Source organism: Sapajus apella, unplaced genomic scaffold, assembly GCF_009761245.1.
Source record: "Sapajus apella isolate SASKATOON/1434 unplaced genomic scaffold, GSC_monkey_1.0 scaffold242, whole genome shotgun sequence".
NCBI lineage: Eukaryota > Metazoa > Chordata > Mammalia > Primates > Cebidae > Sapajus > Sapajus apella.
The window spans coordinates 165,366-192,068 of NW_022437182.1; the positions used below are offsets into that span (position 1 = coordinate 165,366).

Genomic DNA, 26,703 nt, shown 5'->3' on the forward strand with positions numbered 1-26,703 from the left:
TGCATGTGGCTTGTGTGACAGCTGTGGGTTCTGCCATAACCAGGGCCCTGGTAGGGCCCCCACCTCTGCTGCAGCAGAGGCCTCTGCCTGGGGGTCCCTTCCTGGGCTGTGTGCCCAGCCCACCATCCCTCCCCCTGCATGGAGACTGGGAGCCTCCAGGCCTTTCCTGTCCCAGCCCTGGTCCCAGGATGCTGTCACTACCATCTGCATGGGGACTCCACCCAAGCCCCAGGGCCTGAGGACCACATCAAGCCTGCTTCGTGGGGCTGGGGGCTAGAGAGTGTGGGAGAAGGCAGGGGGCTGAGTGTGTACCTGCTGCAGCCTGGTCAGTGTCCTGTGGGAACCACTAGGAGGAGCCTGATGCAGGTCATAGTTGCAGTGGGGGGCGGGGAGTGTGGAGGACTCAGGATGCCAGGGAATGGTCTCAGGAGGAGCCCCAGGGGGAGGGGGTATCAGGCCCACCTGGGGAGCTTGGCCTCTGCATCTGCATGAGTCCCCTTCATGCTGCCCTGAGCCCAGGGGCCCTGCTGGATCCTGAGTTGTAGAGTCAGGGTTGGGGGTGTCCAGCACCCTGGGTGACAAGGTCTGCACAGGGCCTAGCCTCCAGGAACAGATGATGCTGGAGGCCAGAGTCTGGACTGAGACTTCTGGGACCTTGTCTGAGCCCCTCCCTCTTGCTGTCCAGAGCTGACCCTGTGTGAGGGCAGGGGCTCTCAGCTGCAGGAACAGTGGTTTATTGACCAGGCAGGCCTCCCCAGCCTGGCTACTGCTCCCCAAGGGGCTCGAGCTCTGTGGGCTGCCCCTGGCAGAAGGCAGACAATCCTCTAGGTCCAAGGACATGTGGGTCATGGAGGTAGGGGCTTGGGCCCACACATCCGAGGAGAGTTCCCAGCGGCTTTCCCAGGCAGGTATCAGGTTTGACCCACACCCTGGGTGGGACTGTGAGGTACCTGGTCCACATCTAGCAGCTCTGAAGTGTGGGGTGTAAAAAGGTGAATCTGTGTGAGGATGGGGTTGGCTGCAGCTGTGGTGATGGCCTGGAGGGGTGAGGGTCCCTGGAGGCCACAGCTGGGTTGCCTGGAGGCCAAGGGTGGGCTCTCGGGTGCTAGGCAGGGTGATGGAAGAAGCTGCCAGTTCGAAGCCACTGCAAGAGCTCCAGCCATAGCAGCTGCCACTCCAGACAAGCACACTTCATGAGGCTGCTGTTCTCCAGGGTGCGGCGGAATGGGTAGGGCAGCACGTCCATCACCGGGCCATAGGGCACATACTTGGACACGGGTTAGCCGGCCTGGCGTGCATGGGGGAGAGATGTGCCATGAGGCCCAGGCCCAGCACCCCACCCCTCCGTACCAGGGAGGGCCCCACTCACCCAGCAGGAAACTGATGTCATCACACATGCCTAGCAGCTGGCCAAAGTACACCTGGTGGCCAGCAGGGTGCAGGCACAGCTACAGCTACTCCATCCTGTGCAGGTGAAGCCAGGAGCTGAGGGCCAGTTCCAGGACACTGCCACTGGTACAGGGGTACAGGGCTTCTGTCCCAGCTCTGAGTCTGTCCTGCCACCCCAAGTCCACCATCTATACTCTCCAGACTTCATCGCCTGTGAGGTGGGGCTGGGGTATAGGCTCTGTCCAATGAGTCCTCTTCCCAGCAGGACTCTGCTGGGTTGCCCTACTCTTCTCCCTGGGGAGGCTCAGCCCTTAGCCAGCAAGGCCCCCTTCCTGCCAGCCCCACCCTTACCTCTCCTCCACCTCCCTTCTTGGAAGTGCAGCCCTTCCTGAGGCCCTGACCCACCCAGCAGCCTGCTCCACGGGGCAGGGAAGCTCCTTGGCTCTCCTGCCATCCCTCCCTCAAGTCCTTCCGGGGTTCTGCGAGGTGACTGGGCTCCGGCCCCTGCCCTTGCACTCCTCTGTGCCATCCCCACAGCTGCTCTGTCCCACACGGCTGCCACCAGCCCCTGAGTCCTTGGAAGGTGGCTGCTGTGAATCGAGATGTGTTGCAAGTGTCAAATACTCACAGGATTTAGACTTTGTAGTAAAATAATGCAAAAATGCCACATCACTTTTCTAAAAGCAACTTGAATACAACTTGAAGTGGCAATATTTTGTATATTTTGGGCTACTTAAAATGTATTACTGAAATTCATTTTATCTTTTAACATAGCTACAAAAAAATTCTAAATTACAGATGTGACACTGCTCAGATAGGGTTGGGGGCCCTCAACTCTGTACTGACACCACCCCTTACAGGGTTTTACAAAAATTCTCATGGTTTGAAATATCCATGTAGTGACAGTTCTCAAGTTTCATCTCCAGCTTCCTATATCCAGGTATCCCGGCATAGCTGGTCTGCACAGCACTGGGGCCCCCACCCTGGGACGAGTTCTACCTGTTCCTCACACATGACCCAGGTGACTGGTGGGGCCTGTGCTGTGCTTCCCACTCCCTCCCCCAACCCACCCCAGCTCAAGCTCCCAGAGTACCCATCAGCCATAGGCCCTTTCCCTCAATCCCTGGGCTGGGTTCCGGTGTTGGGACCACCCAGCTAAAGCAGGCACCCACCTCTGCCACATTGCCCTGATCTCCAGCTTGTGCCTTCCTCAACCCGAAGACATGAACCCTAGAGCCAGGCTGCCACTGCTGGCAGCCCCCTCCCCTGCTGGTGTGCACAGCCTCTGCCATGTGACTGCGCTCCTCCCAGCTTAGGGCAGCAGCTCACTCCACCTGGCATCTGGCCTTGGCCTCATGAGGCACTTTGGCCAACAGGGAGGTAGCAGAAGTGACACAAGCAGAGGCTTGCCCTATCCAGAACTTCTGGAAGCCTGAGCCCACCACACGGTCAAGCCTGGGCTGGCCTGTGGGACACTGGATACAGGACACAGTCTCCTTTACTGCCCCGGCCGTGAATGAGGTTATTATGCCCCACTGGCCCCAGCTGATCATAGGTGTAGGTGGGACACAGGCACGGCCAGCAGCAGAAGCACCAGCTGATCCAGCCTGCCCCTGGCCCATCGAACATGCCTCTGTTTCAGCCTCTGAGTTTGGGGCTGGTTTGTTCCTTGGCTAGAGCTGCCCGGGGTTGTTTGAGGGTGGGTGGGGTGGTGGTCTGGGCCCGGCATAGGACAGAACAGCCACCATAGTCTAGAACCACTTCCCCCAGCTAGCCAGAGCTCCCCAGCCACCCACAGCAGGGGCACAGAGCTGAAGCCTGCAGGGTTTAACCCTCTCAGGCAGGGTTGTGAGCGTGGTATTGGTGTCCAGTGGGGGAGCCACTGCCACAGCAAAATAGTAAGGACAGACAGGTCCTGGGTGGGGTCACAGGGGAGGAAGCCCTGCTGAGGACAGGCTGTCCTTTGAGAGTTGGATGGTGATATGCCTAGTCAGAATGTGAGTCCACCAGCATTGAGAGTCCAAGCAGAGGCTGGGAGTCCTGATGGTAAGTTCCCGAGTGCTAGGCACTGCTGGCCATCAGGCTTGTGTGTGTGGAGAAAGTGAGTCTGTCCCATCACCAATACATCTATCACAATTAGCAGGGGATCGGGGCACAAAAGGGGGTGTGCTGCAATTTCAGGCCATGAAAAAGCAGCAGCGTCATGAACAAAGGCCAAGTGTGGACATCACTGAATGATTTCTGAGCTGTGAGTCAGCTCCCCGAGCAGTGCCAGGACGTGTCCTATTGGCCGCAGCCCTGGCCCTGCGGCTTCACAGCTACTTGGGGAGTCCCCTTGTGCCTCAAGCCCTGGATCTGGGGCAGCCTGCCCTGCTGTGGAGTAGAGCCCCTGCTCAGCTTCTAGGAAGGCGAGAGCTAGCGAGGCTGCTGCCCAGGCCCCTGAGGGTTCTGGGGATCCCATCCCTGGAAAGGCGAAATCTGGGAGGGGAGGGGAATCTAGGACCCCACTGTGGGCATAGCTTGGGCTAAGGCATGAGGTAAGACCAAAGTGACGGTACTGGAATATCCAAAAACTGACTTCACCTAACTTCTGTATTGACTTGTTAGAATTCTACCAAAGTTGTGCTCCTCAGGACAAACATTTAAAGAGAAAACAAACTGTTACATTTCAGATGTACTGAAAATGTTAAGGGAATGGCCAGGCACAGTGGCTCATGCCTATAATCCCAGCACTTTGGGAGGCTGAGGCAGGTGGATCACTTGAGGTCAGGAGATCGAGACCAGCCTGACCAACATGGTGAAACCCCATCTCTACTAAAAATATAAAAAGTAGCTAGGTGTGGTGGCATGCACCTGTAATTCCAGCTACTAGGGAGACTAAGGCAGGAGAATTGCTTGAACCTGGGAGGCAGAGGTTGCAATGAGCCAAGATTGCACCACTGCACTCCAGTCTGGCAGAGCAACGCTCTTTCTCAAAAAAAAAAAAAAGAAAAAGAAAAGAAAAAAAATGTGAAGGGAATTGCTTATAAATGATGCAGTGCTCTGGAGGCCTCCTGAGGGACTGGATTCCAATACTGCATTTGTACCTTTCCGGAGCCATGTGAATCCCCTAATGAAATTTAATTTTTTGATTTGGAACTTTAGTAAGTCAGTTTCTAAAAGGCTGGGTACAGTGGCTCACACATGTAATCCCAGCACTTTGGGAGGCCGAGAAGGGAGGATCACTTGAGGCCAGGAGTTTCAGACCAGCCTGGCCAACATGGTGAAACCCTGTCTCTGCTAAAAATACAAAAAATTGGCCAGGTGTGATGACACACACCTGTAATCCCAGCTACTTGGAAGGCTGAGGCATGAAGAATTGCTTGAACTTGGGAAGCAGAGATTACAGTGAGCTGAGACCACGCAACTGCACTCCAGCGTATGTGACAGAGCAACATTCTGTCTCAAAAACTAGTAATAATAACAAAATGTTACTTTTAAAAACCAAAGTAACTGCAAAGGGCCTTTGCACTCTCATGGTACAATGTTCAGAAAAGCAGCAGGCCCAGGCCTGTGGGTCACTGAAGCTGCCCTCCAGCCCATTTCACTAACCTACCCCACAAATGCCCAACTGCACCCAGCAGGTTGCTCTGCCCACCCTGAGCTCTGCGCTGATGCCAATTCTCCCCAACCAGAGGAGCCAACAGCTCGGGGTGGGGTGACAGTGCAGGGTGGGGCACACCTAGCTCTGGGTGGGGTGACAGAGCAGGGTAAGGCATACCTACCTGCTCATCGTGAAGCACACTGAGTCCTCATTGTGGGTGGCTACCATCACCTTGGCCTTTGCGTTGCACTTCAGCTCCTCCAAAACGTAGTCCAGGCACCTGTGGAGAGTGCCATGTGAGCCCAGTTCCAGGCCTGTGGTTGCCTGTGCCTCTCATTACCAGATGCACATGGAGGATGCCAAGGCCAGGCCCAGGGCCATCCAGTGAGCCGGCTCTTTCCAAGGGTGCCCACAGCATCAGGAGAATTGGGAGCAGCATCTGCCCCTCCCAGCACCTCAGGAAAAAGAAAGACCAGCAACCAAGAACAACTGAACGATGTCTGGGGCAGACAATTCACTCAGAATTGGGGAGCAGCATCTCTGCATCTAATGTGCCATGACTCAGGACCAGGCCAGTCATGCCCATAAGCCTCATGACAACACAGCTTTGCTTCTGGGGAGGAGTCCTGCAGTGTACCGTTGGCCCTGCAAGGAAATTAAAAGGAAGCAGGTCCGTAGGCCACAGTGGGGTTGGGCATCCCAGGGCACCAGGACGCCCAAGCAGTATGGCCCTCCTGCAGAGAGGACACTCAGCAGGCCTGACCATGCATACATTTTCCCTGACCCAGCAATTCCATTTCCGGGAACCTAGGACAGCTGCATCCTCTGACACAGAACCCCTGACAGCCCATGTGTACTACAGATGGTGACAGTATGTCCAGCGAGTCCCTATGACAACAACCAGTCTGAAAACCAGTAAGATCAAAGACGCTGGACACAGCCCTGGGCACCCCATGCTGGCAGTTAAAAGTGCCGCTCTGCAAGCGCACACAAGGGGACCCAGATGGAATGCGAAATAAAAAACGCATTGGGCAGAGGACACACTGTACAACGCAAACAACAATGCTCCAGATGTGTACACTGTGGCACAACATGCCAACCAAGAGACACTTGGGATCTTTGCATTCGCAACATGCACACTGACCTCTAAGGAAAAGCCCATGGTCACTCGGCCTGTGCTACATGAAAGGATCACCAAGAGAACTAGAGAGTAAAAGGAGGTGCAGAGCAGCTGATGGGCGATCCCGCTGTGGAAACTGAAAAGCACAGGCTGAGCCTGCGGGGCAGGGGAGCCGGGCGCTCGTGCACAGCTCTGGATCTAAGTGTCTGTAGGAGCTGGCTCAGGGAACGGTGGCTGATTTTGCTTTAATAGGCTTTTTTATATTTCTAAAAGAATAACCTTAATGTTTTTGAAAAAGCAATACATAACACAAAAGCAGAGGAAATATCAGTTCTGACCTCGGGTCACATGTGGCTGCCACTCCAGCTGGGGGCTTATGGCTCCAGCAGGGTGGGACAGGGTCAGCCCCAGCAGCTTCTCCAAGCCCCTCCCTCAGTCCCGGTTTCTTGGCACCCTGCCCTTGGAAGACGGAGTTGCGGGAGAGCTGCGGACCTATGGTACATGGTGTTGGTGACCTCATATGTGGGGTTGATGGGGTCCTCATAGCCGATCTCTGCCACATGGGCTTGCTTCTGGGTCATGTATGCACCCCACACCAGCTTGGCCCTAAAACGCCAGCCCTCACGGTGAACCAGCTCCATGTCCAGGGTCACACTGTCATAGGCATCCTGTGGGACCAGGGCCAAAAGTCGCAGGGAGCCTGGGCAAGCCCAAGTGACAGCAGGATGGGGCCTTCCTGGGCCCATGTGCCCCCAGGTGCAGTCACCAGAGCCAGGCAGCAGCTGCCTGGGGTGGTGCAGCTCAGGGCACCTGGAGCAGATGTAGTTGAGGATGGGCCTCCAACCTCTTTCCCCAGGAGAAATGGCGGTGGGGACATCTGCAGCATCCTGTGTGGCCGGTGGACAGCCCTGTGGGGGCAGCCCAGGCACCAGTAGCCATCACATGCTCTAGATTCCCAGGCCGACCGTGGGAGGGGTGTATACTGCAGCCTCCTGCCTGGACACCTCCCCATGCCATCTTGTGTCCTCTGGGCACCCGGCTCACCCCTGAGAGCTCTGGACCTGCTAACGTTCCCTAAGCAGCTCGGAGTCCTCAGGCTGGGCTGGGGGTCCTGACTTGAAGCACTCCTGGGCTCCCTGAATTCATGCAACATCCTAGGTGAGTCATTTCAGCAAGGGCCCAAAGAGGGGTGCTCAATTGAAAACAAGCTTGAGGAAATGGTCATGTGAAGCCTTCCAAGTTTGGGGTGTCGGGCACATCTAGTGGATCCTCATAAAGATTGTTGTCCTCCTCCTGCCCATTAAATACTCTTGGCTGATTCTGAGAAGAGGAGGGGCTGCAGGCAGCAGGCATCATCAGTGGCCTTTCTTCCTACTCTGAGGCAGTCACCCCGGCCTCAACCTCCTCTGCAGGCCTGGCCGTGGCCACCACCCAAGGGCCTCTTTCCTGGACCCTGGGGTCCACCCTGGATAAGCTGTGCTGCAGAGGAACCCAACAGCCCCTCGGGGGCATGGCCCACTCTCTCTTCCATCCCATGAGCTCCCTGGCAGGTGCTCAGCATGGAACCAGGCAAATACCACGGAGCTCAGATGAGAGGAGCCCCTCCTGTGGCCGGCCTCCAAGCCCCCAGGCAGGCAGAGGCTGGGTGGGAGCTGACCTTGAGGTAGCACTGGTGCGTGTTGAAGATGAGTGGCTTCTCCACGTTGAACCTGCGCTGCATCTCTAGCATCAGGCGGCTGATGGCCAGCTGGAAGTAGGTCTGCTCAGTGTCCACCAGTAGCTGCACACCTGCCTCTGTGGCTTTCTGAGAGGCACAAGGGGAGGGGGAGGGGGAGCAGCTTTTGCTCAAGTGAGGCAGGTGTCCTCCTGTGCATGAGTCCCAGGTCCCCAGGGCCCCAGCCCTCTGCCTGAGCAGGGCGGCTCACATTGGCCAGGACACCCATCCGCTGCAGCATCCTCGTCATCTGCAGCTCCTCCTCCTCAGTAAACCAGGACAGCAGGGGCTCCAGCAGTCCTGTCTGGGAGTGCAGCACACAGGCCACAGCAAGGGCTGGAAAGTGCCACCCCAAGGCCCAGGCTAAACCTCTCTCACTGTTCCTGGCCCACAGGAATCCTCTCAGCGCCTCCAAGCAGGGCCAGGAGGGAGGGCCTGTAGGACACAGCAACACAATGTCCTGGAAACCCCAACCCAGCTAGTGTACTGCCCTATGTGGTGCCTAGTGGCACCACGACGGAGCTCAGTGCCCATGCCCCTGGGCCCCAGGCTCAGTTCAGGCCTGCACCCCAAAGTGTGTACTCTAACAGCCTCCCCAGTTCCCACTGAGGCCCCACCATTGTGGGAGGGCCCCTGCAGCTACCATGTGACCCTGAGGAAGTGAACACTGATCACCCAATCATCAAACAGAAGGGCTCCACCCAGAGCAGGGAGAGGGCCCAGGAGGAAGAACCCCTGGCTACAGGCAGACAGGACGGCTGTGCAGCACTCACTCACACATGGCCAGAGACCAGGGCACCCTCCAGGGTGAGGCCTTCAAGGAGCTGGTGCTCAGAGGCCATGGGGACCCATCCCGCAGTGTCCCTGCATCACTGGGCCTACCGCTCACCCCTTTGCTGGCCCCAGCAGCCTTGTCTCACTGGGCACAAACAGTACCTCTTGATCCCTTGCTACACCATGCTAATGTCTCCAACAGCTGGCGGCCTTGGTGCAAGGTCGCACTGTACACACTGCACCCCAAGGCTCTGGGTCGGGAGCTCTAAGTTTGAGGCTGGGCCCTCAGTGGACCGGGGCTAGATGTCTGATGGAAAGCTGCCTCTGCAGAGTGTCTTCTGAAGGTGATTCTGTTCTTTCTTCCAATCCCTGCTTAGGTTGTTCTTTCAAGCAGTTTGCCACTTCCTGGGCACCCTCCCACAGGTGCCCAGCATGCCACCCAGCATACAGGCTGGCCTGGTGACATGCTTCTAACAAACAGAACTTGGCAGAAAAATACCATGTGACTCCTGAGGTGACGCAGGAAAAGGTAACCCAGTTTCTGCCTGGCTCTCACATCTCAGGGGACACCAACCTTTATAACCCAGCTGCCATGTTGAGAGAAAGCCCAAGCCACAGCCAGCACCAACTTCCAGACATGTAAATGGGCGCCTCCACCAGGATCTAGGCCCACCACTCTGTGACTACTGCCACCCAGGAAACCCCAAAGGAGGACTGCCTCCCCAAGTCCTGTCAACCCCAGAACCATGAGGGAGAAGCAGAGTGACTGTTGCCATCTCAGGCCTCTGAAGTTTGGGGTGACCTGATGCATCTTGGGGAAAGCCCCCAGACACCCTCTTCTTGTGGTACCTTAAGGCTCTGCATGGGTCTCTGTCCCACCAAGCCTTCTGTGGACATTAGTGGGTTTGTCTTCTTCTCCCTGGACCATAGGGGCTCTGTAGGGCCATAGTGTGCAGTGACCTTGGTTATATTACATTCCCTAGGTGGGCAACAGGAGACACTTGGAGCACGCTGAGTTCCCTTCTTAGCCCAGCACTCTGCTGAGCTGGGCCTCACAGAGGAGCGGAGGTGTTACCTGTGCGTTAGGGACCATCAGGTGCTTGGAGAGCTTGGTCCTGCTGTTGATGAGGCTGTTCCAGTCCTGTAGGTCCACGATGCTGTGGGAGGAGGTGCATCAGCAAAGTCGGTGACCCCACCTGTGGGTGCTAGGGTCCGGTGGAGGATCCGGGCCCAAACCAGTCCATTCACCAACCACCACAAAACCCACCTCGGTGTGCATTTTCAAAAGACAGAGAAAATGTAAATATTGTTATCTGTTTAAAAATCTCAAACCAGTGGCATGCAGTGGCTCAAAATTGTAATCCCAGCACTTTGAGAGGCTATAGTGGGCAGATCCCTTGACCGCAGGAGTTTGAAACCAGCCTGGGCAACATGGTGAGACCGGGTCTCTATGAAAAATACATTCATTTAAAAAATTTAAAACAAAAACACAAACAGTCCTGTTATCTAGGTGGCTATGAAAACACTGAGTACCCTAGGGCTGTTTTGAGCTTGTGGAGAGGCTGAGCAGAGGCAGCCAGGCCAGAGGCGGACACAGTGGGCAAGGCTGGCAGTGCATGAGGGGATGGCTCACTGATGCACCACCTCATCACCTCCTCACTTCAACTGGGGGTCCTGTGACCTTGGTCCCAGTCCCTGGCCCGCAGGATGGTGTGTGGGGCTCTGACCCTTCACCTGCCAGCGTGAGCTCCAGGGAAGGCTGAGAGTGACACCTTGCTCTAGACCCAGATAATTCTAGAAGGAGCCCTCTCTGGGGTCTCTGCTGGTCCTATGTCTATCCTGCCCAGCCCAGCCCCAGCCTCCGGGACTCCTAAGGCCGTCAACTCCTGCTGTGTGAAAAGCAGTGCTTCAGCACTGTCATCCCCAAGGCCCACCCTCTCAGGCAGTGCAGCCAATACCGGAAGACACCACTGGGGCTCTGCTGGAACCATGGCTGATGGTCATGTCCTCTCAGCCTGGGGGCTGTTCTCAGCAAGACACTCCCAGGGTCTCTGCCATGAACCAGTCCTCAATCTCAGCCCTGGATGTGATGCCCGTCTTTGTGACGCTTTCCTTGAGAAGTGAGAAGACCTGGATCAGTCCGATCCACTCACATTTTATCCTTCCCCCAACTCACTGGCCTCTGGTGGCATTTTTGGCTTTATTTATTGTTGGCGAGAACAGGATCCATTTCTGGTTTCTTTCTACTGCATAGACAGGTCTACTCCCGCCCTGATGCTAATGCACACCCACTCCCTGCCGGGCTGGCTCCCCAGCTCTCCTGCCAACATCTCCTCTATTTGTTCACAGTCCCTCAGACCTCCTCTTCCTCCACAGGCCAACCCCAGGAGCTTTGAAGTGAGCCCCATGCCCTGGATGAGTTTCTAAAACCACCTCAGACCAGTACCTGTCATCCCCCACTGTGGGCCCCCACAGTGCTCATGCCCTCACAAGCCCCAGGAAAGGACAAGGGAGGGGGCTGTCCCACCTACAGCACTGCCACCTCCAGCTTGGTGACCATGGCATCCAGGCCCATTTGCCCTTGCTTTGCAGCCATTTGGTGAAAGAAGCATCTCCACTTGGTCAGCACGTCTGAGAACTGCCGCTGCAAATTCAGGCCTGAATGCCATCTGCACACACCCCGTGCCTGCCCCAATCCCCCACACAGCCCCTGTGGCCAGCTCAGGCCTCTATGGCATGGGCACCTGCATTTTTAGTGGATGCCCACAGCTGCCTGAGGACTCTCCCAGTGCCAGACTCTACAGTTGAAAGGTTACAGCCCTTACCAGAAACTGGGGTCTCCCCAGTGCCGTGAGCTTAATGGCTTAGAAGTCGTCGTCGTTGGCTGCACCTGTCAGAAGCCACAGGAAAAGCCTTGAGGGCCCTGAGAGGTGCATGGAGGCAGCACAGGGTGGGACTGGGAGGGCTGGGGCCTGGCCAGCCCACAGCAGGCTACTGGCCCCACCCCACATCGCCCATGAAGGCCTCACACATGGTGCTCCAGAGGCCCTATGGAGATAGGAGGGGGCTCCGTGGTGGGGTTTGTGTTTGCCATGCAGGTGCGGGACACCAGTGGGCACAGGAGCTGCCTGTCCCCTGCCGAGCAGCCCCAATGGGGTTCCTGCCTCAGTTTCCCCCCGTGACACCAGCAACACAGGCTGCTCACACCTGGGTCACAGGACCCAGAAACACCAAGCATAGCTGACAGAAACATCCCAGTGGGGACCCTTTGTTCAGGCCTCTGCCCCAGCGCCAGGCTCTCCCAGGAGGCTCTGATGCAAGTGCAGGCTCATGCCCCCCTGGGCAGCCAGCCCTGCAGTCCCACCCTGTCCTCCAGGCCAGCCCTCCTGCAGCATCCTTGCCCCTGACCCTTCTTTCCAAGAAACACCAGCAATATTCCTTTAAAGTGAAAGCAGATCTTACCATCTCATCATGTATGTTTACCACCACCCCAAAGGAGCATCTGCTTCTGCAGGGCCTTCTCCTTCCGTCTGCCCCCGCAGAACAGGAAATGGGCGAGGAGAAGACACCCTTCACCCTGATGGCCCAGGATTCAGCTGGCCACTCTGACCCCCGCCCCAGTCAGGAGGCAGCTTCCGAGCACTGCTCAGAAAGGCCAAGTGCAATGGCATGCACCTGTAATCCCAGCACTTTGGGAGGCCGAAGTGGAAGGTTTGCTTGAGCCCAGGAGTTTGAAACCAGCCTGGACAACACAGCGAAACACCATCTCTCCTAAAAATATGAAAATTAGCTGGGTGTGGTAGTGTGCACCTATAATCACAGCACTTTGGGAGGCCAAGGCGGGGTGATCACTTGAGCCCAGGAGTTCCAGGCCAGCCAGGGCAACATACTGAGACCTCATCTTTTTTTCTTTCTTTTGAGATGGAGTGTCGCTCTGTCACCCAGGCTGGAGTGCAGTGGCACAATCTCGGCTTACTGCAACCTCCGCCTCCCAGGTTCAAGCGATTCTCCTGTCTCAGCACCCCGAGTAGCTGGGGGATTATAGGAGCATACCACCACACCCAGCTTATTTTTTGTGTTTTAGTAGAGACAGGGTTTCACCATGTTGTCTGGGCTTGTCTCGAACTCCTGAGTTCAGGCAGTCCAGACACTTTGGCCACCCAAAGTGCTGAGATTACAGGCACTTGCCCGGCTGTGAAATCTCTTCATTACAAAAATTAAAAAAAAAAAAAAAAAAAAAAACTTAGCCAGGTGTGGCAGCATGCACCTGTAGACCCAGCCACTCAAGAGGGTAAGAGCATGGCTTGAGCCCAGGAGGTCTAGGCTGCAGTAAGTTATGATCCCACCACTGCACTCCAGCATGGGTGACAGAGCAAGTCCCAGTTTCATTTGGGGAAAAAAAAAGAACACAACAGGCCTGGGACCCACTGCCCTGATGGAGGGCTGCTGGGGCCAGCATGGGGCTATGCAGGGTCAGGTGTATCTCTAACACTGAAGGACACTGGGCCTTGGTGACCTCTGGCTTCGCTAGCCCTGGAAGCAGCTGCTCTCCCCACCTCTGGCCCCCAGAGTCGGGGTCATGGAGGGATTCATAGGCGGAAGATGCGGTACCAGCTCCCTGAATGGAATCTCCACCCTGGGTAAGGGTGGCTCCACAGCTGAAATGGACCAACTTCCTGCAGTTCCTGGTCCTGACCCTGAGCCAGGGAGAAGGGTGGGGAGCATGAGGCAGGGTCAGGGAACAGGGAGCTTGGGCGGGGGCAGGAGGTACCATCTTGGAGGCAGCGGGGCCCCTCAGAAGGGGCTGAACAGTGTGGAACCCAAGTGAGACCGAATCCCGGCCCTCTGGCTCCTGCCCCAGCTTGGCGTTCACCCACCAGCACCACCATGAGCCCAGGGGTCTGCCCAGACCAGGACATGGCAGGAGTATAGCCAGCAAAGAGGAGGCTGCACCTGAGGCCTCGATGCAGCTCAACAATGTCTCCATGTGGCTGTTGCACTTGGCCTTGTTGGTGTAGAAGTAGGTGTGGGCACTGATGATGCCATCCCTGCGGTCCCCGAAGGCCCCAGTGGGCCTCGTATTGCTTCTCCTGCTTATTCGTGCCTGGAATGGTGAATGCATGGCCTAGGCACAGCTCCAATCACCCACCCCAGAACCCACATGCCAGCGTCTGAGCCCCTGCCCTCGGGAGGGCTCCAAGGGCAGTGGCCTTGCCAGCTTGGCCCCGGCACTGCACTGCCCCATAACTCCCATCCCCAAGCCCACCCTCCTCTCTGCACCAGGCTCTTCCACCTGGAGTGCTGTGTCCCTGTGGCAAAGCCTCCTTACAAAGGCCTGGGTCCACCAGGAGGCTGTAAAAAAGAAGCAGGGCATCTCTCTTCAGATGCTTGTGAGTATGTCAGAGCCCAGAGCAACAGCGCAGGTGCCCTGGACATAGGAACCCAGGTACCAACTTGTGTTCCAGCCTAGACACTCCTGAGCCACCAGGGGGTGTGCAGGGTAGGGAGGGCATCTGTTTATGCAAGGAGGCCTCTCACTCACCACTGCCATCCCTCTCTGCAGCTGAGGTGCAGAACCTGTGGGAAGGAAGGGGAGGGCAAAGGTCAGAGTCACAGCACCTAGGCCACAGATGACAGGCAAGTTCCCACTGAGGCTGCCTGGAGGGCCTCACCACAACCCCAAGGAGGGCAGGCTCCAAGGGCAGGCCTCGGCCCCACCCTATCCTGGGGTGGAACACCTGGGCCAGGGAGGGGCAGCAGTTTATGGGCTGCTGTGTCCTAAGGTCTCAGGAGCCTGGAGCTCCTTGTGGGTGGAGAAATCCAAAGGATATGCCTGAGTTCTCTGAACAGCCCAGGGCTGGCCGCAAGTACAGGTGCATTCCTGGTTCCGAGACAGAGCCAGTCAGGGCTGAGAGGAACGGAGGCGGGAAGGCACAAGCACACAGAGGTCCCCAAATCCCAGCGAGGCCCTCTTCCTCAGGCCTCTGCCCCAGAGATAGGGTCTCTAGGCACCACTGATGCAAGTACAAGCTCCTGGCCCTGCACAGCCGGCCCTGCAGTCCCACCCTGTCCTCTAGGCCAGTCCTCCTGTAGCATTCTTGCCCCTGGCACTTCTTTCCCAAGCAACAACCAGAAAAATTTCTTTAAATTGAAAGCAGATCTTACCATCTCATCTTGTTTACCACCACCCCACTGCAGGTTCCCATCACTTCCTAGTAATGCCAAAAGTCCTGAGCCCCTGGCTTGGACACGTCGAGACCAGTGAGGCCAGGATGCAGGCTGCCCCCAACGAGGCTGGCCACACTCTGCTCAGCCAAGCCCCTGTCCTTCCTGCAGGTGCCTCTCCATCCATGCCTGGCCAGCACACCCATGCCCGCTGGCCCCTCCCTCCTTTAGGGTACCTGGCTCCGCTCCCCACTAGCCCCACACCTCTGCCAGAGCCACTGTGAACACCCTCTTTCTCCTCCTCATGGCCACAATCTGCTTTCTGGCACTTGGTTTCAGTGCTGTGTCATTCGGGCTAACAAGAGTTGCTGTGGCTGTTAAATCTACTGTGACAAAGTGACCATGATCTCCCTGGCCCCAGGAGCAGCTCTGTGGTTATCTGACTTTGTATTCAAAGCCTGATGAAGTCAGTGGCCATGGAGAGAGCTCGGCTGCATGGACGACAGGATCCACAGCCTCCCTGAGGCTCCCCAGAGGTGTTTGGACCCATGGGGGCAGCTTTACCCACACTCAAAGGAAAGGACAGGGTACCCCTCAAGTCCTGGGAGGAGTAAAGGCAGAGCAGTGGTCGGTGAGCTGCATCAGAGAGGCCTCCATGTCAAGGGGTGTGAGGTGCCCACTTTCCACCTAGCTGTTCAAGGAGCAAGCCCTGGGCCAGGAGCTCCCACCGGGAGGCCTTCCTTCCCACCCACTCCTGGGCAGCCCCATATGGGCCAGGGACTCCCCACATGCTGCCAGGGCCCCTGAAGCTACAGCCCAGGGATGGGAGCTGGCAGGCAGATATGCTCTGACTGCCTTGTGCTGACAAAGAGAAGTAACCGAAGAGGGTGGAATGTCACCGTGTGACTAGGGAACAGGCAGGTAGCACATGACCCCCTGCCTGGGACAGGGAGCTCCTGGGCCCCTGGCTTAGGCACCTTAAGACCAGTCATGAGGTCAGCCCCATGACCTTCACTCCAAGGCTCAGGCACAGCCAGTCAAAAGCCATCCCCAAGGGGGACCCATTGTCTATGCTAAGGCCGCTCCCACAGGGAAGAGGGGGGCACGTGGCACTGGCAGTGACCCGATGTTAGAGGATGAACGGTGAACTGGTGGATGTGGGGTCCTGATCAGGTGGGGACCACATCACAATGCTTCCTTAAAGCCAGGACCTACCTCATGCTATCCCAGCCTCACCCTTCATCACACCTAGGGCACAGTCTGTGGAAGGGCACGTGCTTGCACATGTGGCCACAACCTGGGACACAGAGGAGGGAAGAGCAACAAGGGGACATGGGGCAGAGGAGGATAAGCAAGAAGGCGTCTTCAGAGACAGCAGGAAGAACCTGACCACCCCCTTGGCCTCTATCGAGCTCAGTTCTGGGTGCTGTCCCTGGTGAAGTGATGCCTGTTTGAAACAAGCAGAGCATGGGGATCCACACCCCATGCTTGTCCAACTCTCCCCAGGAGGGAAGCCCAGCAAGCCCCTTTCTACCTGTACCCACCTCTCCAGCTCCCCCAGCCCCTGCCCACCTCCCCAGCCCCTGCCCACCTCCCCAGCCCCTCACCCCAGCCACTTGCTCAGGACGCACACTGCACATATATCCCAAGTGAGCTGCCCCAGCCTGGGAACCAAGGCCCAGACCCTGCCTCCAGCCAGCCCTGGGCCTGCATAGCCAGACCGATGCCTTCATCCACCCACTGGAGTGTCCCCTCACAGCCTAATCATCAGGAAGATGCCTTGGTCCCTGACCCATCCCCAAGCCCTCAGCCTGCTTGGGGGGCCCCTGGAACTCCTCTCCTGGGGTCGGGTGGGCCCTGGCCTCTGGGAAGCATGGTCCCACCCCTCTCTGGGTGGGCACCGCCCTCTTGCACTTCCAGCTCCCACCTCCTCCTTCTTTCTTGGGAGCACTGCTGGGACTCGCTTTGCTATGCTCTCAGATGCCTCCACCCTCCCTGGGCCTCTCAGAGTTAGGCCAGGACCGCCCACATGGCCTTAATTTGGGGCAGAGACCTCAGCGTCTCTCCCTAGAGCAGAGCCCATGGGCCTTGTGACAGGAAGGTAGGTTAGGAAGGCAGATCTCTAAGCAGTTCCCTACACTAGGGTCTGCATGACTGGTCACTCCTGGCCAGGCAGGCCATGCTGCCGTGTGGACATCAGACCAGCGCTTGTAAGCCCAGCTCTACCCCCAAGGCTCAGGCCCCTCTGAAGGCACAGAGCAGCAGAGCTGGGTGGATGTCCTCACCATGCACCCCTGTGAGGACAGGAGAGAACCCCATCCACTTCCCAGAGCAGGAGCAGGACCCCTGCAGACAGCAGCCACCAGCAGCAATAGAGGTGTAGCCTTTGCAGGGCAAGGGACTCAGGCTCCTAAGGGCACAGTCCGCTGGCAGAGTAGAGGCCAGCCGACTTCCAAACATTCAGCCTGCAGGGCAGGGAGGAAGCCCAGCAGGACCACCCTGGGAAAGGAGTCTTTTCATACCAGAGGCGCCTGAGAGAAAAATCCCATTGTGAAACAAAGTCCCCACCAGACTCCTGAGGACACACAGGCCATCGGTTATTCAACAGGCAGCTCAGCAATGGCTGCAGCTGTGAGGCCCACAGGGCCGGCTAGGAACACAGCGGGGTGCAGGGACTGGAGCACCCAACCTTCAGAACAGTCAATCACAAGGCAGAGGCTGGGCTCTCCTGACCAATCCTCTCTGGGCAGCCGGCAGCCTGCATGCTGAGGCAAGGCATTGACATTCTATTCCCAGGGCTGGAGGCCTCATGTGACTGCCTTTCCCTCCCCTTCCCAAGTCAGCCACCTGGGGAGGGGCAGAGCAAACACCAAGGCCTGACAAGGTCCACAGAGGGCCTGTCCTGAGCCTCAGGTGGGTCAGGCCCAGCTGCGGTCAGGGTGCAGGAGACCCAAATACATAGGGAGACATAGGGAGATCCCATCTTTACAAAGAAAAAAATGAAAAATTATTCAGGTCTGGTGGTGCATGCCTGTGGTCCCAGCTACTTAGGAGGCTGAGATGAGAAGATCACTTGAGCCCAGAAGGCTTAGGCTGCAATGACCCACACACCACTGCACTACAGCCTGGGCAACAAAGCAAGACCCTATTTTTAAGAAAATCGTTGATAAGAAAACAAAACAAGAATAATGTTTTGTCTCACAAGAAAATTATATAAAATTGAAATTACTGTGGCCCTCCTAAGCCAGAATGAAGCCATTGTGGCAGAGAAGGTGTGGTCCAAGGCCGAGATTCTGTGCTACCTGGCTGTTTACACAAACGTTTGCTAACCTGATGGAGGAGGCTCCACTACAGCCTCTCTTCTGCAGGGATTCCTGACCCACAGGCAGGTCTCACTGCCTGACCCTTGAGGGGCCCCAGCCTGCCCTGCAGGTGTGGAACATCCAAGGCCTGGCCCTTGCCCCAGTGTCAGTGGAGAAGGGAAGTGAAGCCAGGAGCAGTGTGGCAGGCCAGCCTGGAGTCTGCTCCTAGAGGCCACTAACCTGATAACAGAGACTCTTCACTGGACAGTGAGTGTAGAGGGCAGTTGGTACCACCCTGACCCACCCTCCTGGGCATCAGGGCAGAACAACAAGACCATGTTGCCCTCCTCTTCTTGGAGCAGTGCCTGGTTCATGGGAGATCAGGTAAGACCAACCATTCTTTGCAAAATGCTTGGTTCATGTGCTGGTGCCTGTGCCCCACCAGGCAGTGGGCTAGATAAGGGCAAGGGCTATTCTGTGCTCAGCCTCCTCAGGCCTCACACACACCAAGCCTCCCATGAAAGCCCAGAGCTGTCATCCGCATGAAGCAAAAAGGCAAGAACTCCAGGCAGAACCCAGGAGGGTCATCAGTATCTGGGCTGACCAAGCTCTCCTAGCCTTGGCCTCTGCCCAACTGAGGCTGAAGCCCAGCAGCTGGACACACCCCAGCTGCTCCCACTGGGTGCTCTGGGGTCATTATCAGAGTGCCTGCAGATACCAAGCAGGCCTTACTCCATCTCCCTGTGCTCAGCCTCTTTGGAGCCCAGGTCCTCCTCCACTCCATAGTCCAGGATGGTGCCAATGCTGAAGGCCCTGTTGTGCCGGATCAAGGGCTTGATAGACTCCTGGTCCTTGCCGGCTACGAAGTGCCCATAGAAGGTCATCTTCATCAGCTGTTTAATAGCCTCTGACCTAGAAGTTTCCTGGCAACATATAGCAGCTGAAAGGCAAAGGGAAGCCACTGTCCTGGGCTGCCTGAACTTCCCTTCCCCAGCAGGGCACCTCTGCTCATCCCCAACCACAACACTTAACGCCAGCCATGGGGCCTTGATACAGTTCTTTTGGTGACTGGGCTTTCACTGTTGACTTCATGGTGAAGACCACCTGAAGCTGCCTGCTTCTCCACTCTATCACTCCAGTTCCCAACCAGGGCAGAGAGACCATAGGAGGTGCTGCCTGCTTGCCTGAGTACACTGTTCTCACCTGGACTCTGCCCCTTCAGGAGCCCACTCATGGATCACTCCGGCAGCACAAAGCTGGTGCCTGACCACCACTTGGCAGATAAAAAGCAGAATGGTCAGCCTCCCTGGGGACAGCAGCGGGCATTTTGAGACCATCCTATGTATCCACACTTTGGCAGTTCTGCTGGGGAAGAAGAGAATCTAACCTGACTTTCTAGTACTTGAGTGCCCAGATTTTTCAATGTTTTGTTTTCTCTTATCCAAAGTCCCTAAAACATTAGTGTTACAGACACACAGGAAGCCCCAAATGGATGCTAAATAACAAACAGGTGAAACTCAGGCTGAGTCTGCGCCCAGCTGGAGGGAGGCATGCCCTGGCGACAAGGACAATGAGCTAGGAGACTGTCCACAGAGCCTGTGAGATGATGCCTACCCTGTAACCCACAGGCTCTTCAGGGTCATCTGGGGCTGACCAGCCACTCTGACGGACGTGCCCCAAGGAAGACACTGCCCAGGAACTGCTCGGCTGTCTCCTCCAATCACATTTCACCACATCGCTCATTCAGATGTCCCAAGCTGCCATGCACTAAGCACTTTTATGGACTGGAAACAACCAAAAGAAACCAACCAGGATCTCACAACCTGGTGGTAAAGGAACCCCAAAGGGAAAGGAGTGACTCTGCCTATGACTCAGGACAGGGGGATGGGCAGTGCCTGCAGGGTGGCAAGGGGTATTTGCTAACCTAGGTCCAGGAGTGGGGCTTGCTAAGGTGAGGAGATGGCATGGAGAACTGGGGGAGCTCCAGCACAGGGGATAGCCAGGGCTGGAAGGACAGGGACAACGAGAAGCTGCTGGGAGAGGAGAGCTGAGTGTGATGCTGAGAAGCACATCTCCGCCCTGTGTCTGCTGCCCCTGCCAATCGGCCCCAACACAGGAAGAGCCTGGGATTTCTCAAACCCGATGGATACTTAAATTCCTTTTTTTATGGGGAGCATGTCTTGAGACCATAGTTTCAGGAGCAACTTCTAGTCTAAGCAAAAGCATTAGTGAGTCAAACACTGTTACCCCCAAGCCAGGCCTAAGCACTCACATGCAGGCCCACGGGCAGACACGGCCCCCCGCCTCCCCACCTTACCCTCAACATTGGTGCCCCATGGAGACACCTCCTGTCACCCCTGGGTACGCCATGGGCAGCCCCAAGGACCAGGGTTTCCCAGGCAATCACCTCTGCCTTCCTGCAGCCTCCACAAAGAATCTAACTTTACTGCATTTCATTATTTTATAAAGAGGATTAGAAACTGGAAAACGAGCATACCAACATCTGAGACGCAATGTTCTCCGTCTCCCACTGAGCCTGAGCCTGGCCTCATTCCTGCTGGGCAGCACCCAGGGAGAGCTAAGAGGACAGGATGGGTTTGAAACATATCAAAGATCACCCAAGTGGCAGGCAGAGAACAGGGGACCTGAAAACCATCACTGGGCTCAGCCACTTCCATTCTGAACCATCAGAAACACAACAGGAGGGAAGGTGGCCGCTGTCCGCTGCAGGGGCTGGCACGATTGCCGCACAGGGCCATGCAGTCCACCCTCTACCTAACTGCTCACCTCTACACAGCCAGATCCAAATGAAGGGGTGGGAGCCAGGCTGCACTGGCTCCAGGGATGCTTCTTCACAAAGATGGGGGGCTGTGGGACTGGGCCCGGGCTGAGGCTGGAAGCTCCCTGCACAGGGCTGCAGAAGCACACAGGCAGGGCTGGCAAATTTATTTTTTTAGAGGCAGGGTCTCACTCCTGGGCTCAAGCGAAACTCCTGTCTCAGCCTCCAGAGTAGTTGGGAGGCTGGGACTATAGGCATGCACCTCCAGAGTAGTTGGGACTATAGGCATGCACCACCACGACCAGCTACATTTTTTTTTTGAGGCAGAGTTTTGCTCTTGTTGCCCAGGCTAAAATGCAATGCCTCGATCTCAGCTTACTGAAACCTCCAACTCCCAGGTTCAAGCACTTCTCCTGCCTCAGCCTCCGAGTAATGAGGATTACAGGGACACACCCCTACGCCCAGCTAGTTTTTGTATTTTCAGTAGATATAGATATGGGGTTTCACCATGTTGGCCAGGCTGGTTTTGAACTCCTGACTTCAGGTGATCCATTCACCTCGGCCTCCCAAAATGCTGAGATTACAGGCATGAGCCATGGCACCTGGCCTCAGATAACTTTTAAAAATATTTTGTAGAGACAGGGTTTCACAATGTTGCTCAGCCTGGTCTTGAACTCTTAGCATTAAGTGACCTTCTGGCCTTGACCTTCTAAAGTGCTGGAATTACAGGCATAAGCCACCATGCCTAGCCTAGGGCTTGCAATTTTAAAGCTGACTCCAGAACAAAGCAACCACTTTAACACCATCCCGGTGTCACTGATGCCCCTACATGGCACAACCTGAGACCGGGGCAGCCCCACAACTTCTCCAGGTGGGGAGATCTTTCGAGGATTTAGAAATTTCCACCAGTAACACACACTTGTATCCTCTGCCAAAGACTCAAGCGGATGTGTGCAGAGCAACACTAGTAGTAAAGCAGGAATGGCCGAAAAAAACAGACAGCAAACTAAAAAAGGAAGGGGTTTTATTATTATGGCCCGGGAGCAAGGCTTTATGTTTTGTCCAAACAGCCAAGCTCCCCTAACAAAGAGAAGCTCTGCCTTTATATAGGCTTACACTCTAGATATTACACTTGAAAAGATCTTAGGTTTACAGCCTTAGAAATTACAAGTGAAAGGGTCTTGGGTTTACAGCTTTAGAAATTACATATGAAAGGGTCTTGGGTTTACAGTTTTAGGAATTACATGTGAAAGGGTTTCTGGTCTCCAGTTGGAGGAGTGGGGTGGGGGTTTGATCTTGTTTAAGTAAAAACAGTGTCTTCCAGAGAGATTTCCCCATACTATGCCTGTTATTTACAGGAAGGTGATTTAGGAGGCACTAGTCAGCCAAGCTTTTCTTCTATTGAAATGCAGTGTGGAGGTCAAGGGGTAGGTGATTCTAGATGCCTGGGTCTCCTTCCTCAGTAGAGCCTATTCTCTTCCCTCCCCCCACTCAGGGAACCACTGTCACCATGGGTCCTACCCCTTCTGTGAGGGGGCAGCTCAGTGTTGGTGCTGTGGAAAACCGGAGCCTAAACCACCCTCAAAAAGTTGTGCTTTCAGGCAAGGGCAGGCCCCAACGCCGTCCCCATCCCAGGACACAGCTCAAAGCTCAGCTCCTGCAACCTGACACTCCTGTGGCAGATGTGACTGCCCCACTGCCCCAGGGCCTCACAGACCTGTGCTGGCTCAGCAGGAGGAATGTCCCCACAGCTTAGAGGGTGAGGGAAAGGCCACCCTCTGGCCTGCCCAAGGACCAGGTTTTAGTGAGCAGCTCACAAGCCCAGGACCTGGCCTCTGCCTTCTTCCAGTGCTGAGGCTGCCGACACCCATGGGACCACTAGCAAGAGAACAGCACAGACCCCACGGAGGGGCTTCCCAGGGCACAGGCAAGACCCTAGGGGAGCCTGGGAGAAGTTATCTCTGGATACCCTGCCTCCTTCAGGTACCCACAGGACCATCCCTGAGGCCTGGCACTTGCCTCAGGAAGGCACCCAAGGGACAGCAGAGCTGACACGTCCCTCCTATGGTCATGGAACAGCACCTGGCATTCCCCTCAGAGGACTGGGCACCAAACCCCACACCCAGCTCTGCTGACTTCTCAGTGCAGCAACTGGTCTTGAATGTAGACAAGAAAGCTTAGTGCTATGCTTTGAGAAACTTGACCTGGCACATTCCTAGCCCCATCTCCATCCTGGCCAGGTGGGCATGGCTTCTGTATGACTGGTCTGCCCCATCCAGTTGCTACCTAGGATGCCCGTCCTTTCCCTGGGCAGGGACCTGTGGCTGGCCACTCCCTCCCCTGGCATTCCTGCCCCAATGCCTCCTCCTCCTATTGCAATTCCACCAGCACTGGCTGCTCTTTCTGGATGTCACTTAGATGTGGGCACTCCCCAAAGCCTCCACATTGCTGTCCCTCCCCCTGCCAGTTCCTCTACCTGGGATGTCCCTTCCCGGCCTCCTGTTCCATTGGCCTGGGCTCTCCAAGGCCACAGCTTGACCTTAAGGCCATTGCTGTGCTTGTGCACATTTTTATGACCTCCCAGAGGTCTCCACCTGCCCAGTTTAGCGCCTTCTTCCTCCACCATCCTCCCTCCACACTCCCGCCACCACTGATCCTACGCTGACCCTGATGCTCCCCATGGGATAGGGGCCAACAGCATCTGATTCTGATTTCGTGGACCTCTGCCCTCACCTCCCACCCGCCGAGGCCTCACATAATCTGCAAGTGTGGCTCAGTGCTTCTCATCTCACACTGCCCCCCCGCCTCCTGGTGAGGCCAGAGGTGCAGCCCCCGATCTCCACAGTCTCGCCTGAGAAATCAACACAACCCCCCGGCGCCAACAAATGGAATTTGCAAACTCTTCCCAGGGTCACCTTGAAATAACAGTCATCTCTAATACCCCTAGACTGATGCGGCTGAAACAGTGTTCTACTTGTTGCCCCCAGAAAGCCCTCACACTTTTTAAAGTTACAATGGGTGAGATCAAAGCTGGGCGTCTGTGTGGCTTCCCATTTTCCCCCAACACACTGTGCTCAGAGTGGCTGTGTCTGGGAAGCCGCTAGGTCCCGGGGAGGGGACTCTGGGGCCCCAGGCTAGGAGCCCTACACCAGACTTTTCTTGTGGCAACATGAAGGATACTCCATTTTAAATTCCAAGTGACTCTGTTCCCACAAGCGGTATATATGGTAAATATTAAAACGATCATTGTTTTAGTTGGGTGACTTCAACAAGTAGGAAAATTCGCGAGGTCAGAAACGGACTGCAGGAAACACCTCCCTTTCTGGCTTCCCTCGCTCCAGGCCAGGACGCTCTATAAAGGCTCCCGGGACCGGCAGAAGCCCCGCGCCCCCGCCTGCACCCCGCGCACCTGCTCGTGACGCGCCAGCAGCGCGGGCCACACGCAGAAACTCAGCTCCAGCAGGCTGCGCGCCAGCTCCCAGGTGCGCCGGCTACGGTACACCTCCTGCGTGTTGCCGAAGTCCACGGCGGGCACCGGCGGCCGCACCGCCTCGGCCGACCCACGTACTGGCAGTGGCCCGGCCCGTGGAGGACTCCTCGCGGGGCGGCCAGCGCCGTGGACAGTGGAGCGAGTCGGGGAATGCCTGGGTGCGGCGCGGACAGGACCCACCTCAGAGCCATTGCGGGACGCCAGTACCCGCCCGGCCCACTTAAGTTTGCGCAGTGGGTCCCGCCCCGCCCCGGAGGCCCCTACCCGACCTCTCTCCTCAGAAGTGCCAAGCTCCCAGCCGCGTCCGCTCCTCAGGAGACACCACCCCGAAGACCCCGCCCCATCCGAGAGGCCCCGCCCCTCCCTAGGATCTGCACCCGCTCCTCCAGAGGCCCCGCCCCGCCCCGCCCTACAGCCCACTTGAGGCTCTCGCCCCGCGCTCCAAGTCCTTCCTTCGCGCTCCAAGCGGTTCCTTTTCCTCGGGAGACGCGGGTCAACCCTACGACCCCCACTTTCACCCCTGGAATTCCCGTCCCAGATCCCAACCCCACCCTTGAGGCTCCGTTCCAGCCTGAGGCCCAGCCCGCCCCGGGTGGTCATATCCTAGAAGACCCGCGCTTCCTCCTTAGGGGTTCTGGCACGCCCTGGGACCCACCACCCCTTCACCTCTTGAGGCTCTTGAGGCCCCGCCCCACGCTCCCCGCCGCGCCAGCTCCTCGGGAGGACCAGCCCCGCATCCACTTCGCGCCCGCTCCCTGGTTGGCCCCGTCCGGCGCCCCCAGCCGCACCCCCTCCTTCGGAGGCCCCGCCTCACACCCCCGACACGGCCCTCTCCTAGGGAGGCCCCGCCCCACGCCCCCAGCCACGCCCTCCTCTGTAGGCCGCCCTCCTCTGTAGGCCCCCCCCCCTCCTCACGCCCCCAGCAGCGCCTTCTCCTAGGGAGGTGCCGCCCCGCGTCCCCAGCGGCGCCCTCTCCTCCGGAGGCCCCGCCCCAAGCGTGGCTGAACTCCGGGCGTCCACAACAGGCCCCGCCCACCGGGCCGCTCCCGCGCTCGGTGTAGGGCCTTGGCAAGCCGTGGCCACACCCCCGCGAGAGACCCGGTCTCTGGGGCTGCCCACCCCAAGCTCTGCGTTTACTTTAGGAGACCCCGCCCTCTTGAGAGCGGGACCCCGGCCCCGGCTTCCAGTTTCCCCCGACACCGGGTTTCCGGGTTCCCCAGGCGGGCCAGGTGGGTCTGGAGCCTGCCGGTCAGCGCCACACACTTGGGTTCCTCCCTGGTCCTTGAGCCGCGTGGACCCACAGCTGAGGCCGGATTGGCGGGGAATCAAGCCCTCAAAGGGGATACGCTTCTCCTCTGGTCTAAATGGGTGTGTGGGAAGCCGTCCTCTCCCTCCCACCCCACCCCGCCTCAGGCGTCTTAGGGGCTTGCCCTGGGCTCCTCTCCTGTCCTCCCAGTCCCACCGTCCACCCACGGCAAGCGCAGACCACAAGGCCCCCTCAGAACCCGTGCAGCCCCGTGGTTCTTCCCTTCCCTACCACCCCACAGGAGTCCACTGGCCACACCCCCTCCCCTACAGCCCTGGCCTCTGCCGCCCGTGGGCCGTCTCTAGAGCGCCTTCCCACTCGCAGCCCTTCTGCCTGGATGCCCCTTGCAGATGTCACCTTCGTGGAGGGACTGGCCCTAACGGCCTGCCATAGTGCACCCCTCCCCATCACCCACCACTGGGCCTCTCGTCACCTCACGACATTCCTGCACCCCACAGATGCTGGGTCTGGCTGTGGGTGCCAGGCTCCTCCCACCTCACCCACCTGCTTTGCCCCGTGCTCCTTGCACCTTGCTGGAAAGAGCAAGAGGTACGTTGCACGCCCTTACCTGTTCTGCAATGTTGACATTTGAGGCTGAATAATTTCCTTATGGTGGGAGCTGCCCTGTGCATTGCAGGTTGTGTATCAGCATCCCTGGCCTCCACGCACCAGAGGCCAGTAGTACACACACACAGACACATAGTTGGGACAACTGTGTTTCCAGACATTGCCAGATGCCCCTGGGGGACTGATGTCATCACCACCACTCGAGAGAGAGGGGCTTCCTGACACACAGAGCAACAGTTTTTCTGCTCCTCTTCCTCCTGCTGGCATCAAAGAGCAAAGGGGAGAGACAAAAGGAGTGGATGAGTCCAGGCTCACTCTGTTGGAGAGGGTAGCCTCGGCAGCCTGTCACGACCACCAGAGAATCGCTTGAACCCAGGAGGCATAGGATGCAGTGAGCCAAGATTGTGCCACTGCACTATAGCCTGGGTAACAGACAGAGAGAGAGAGAGAGGAGGGGAGGGGAGAAGGGGAAAGGAAAGGAAGAAAGAAAGAAGGAGAGAAAGAGGAAAGAAGG

General features: G+C 57.1%; 1 pseudogene; it reads right to left on the minus strand.

Annotated features, from left to right (window-relative positions):
- Positions 1 to 5,275: 5,275 nt before the first annotated feature.
- Positions 5,276 to 24,507, minus strand: LOC116545016 (annotated as a pseudogene).
- Positions 24,508 to 26,703: the final 2,196 nt, after the last annotated feature.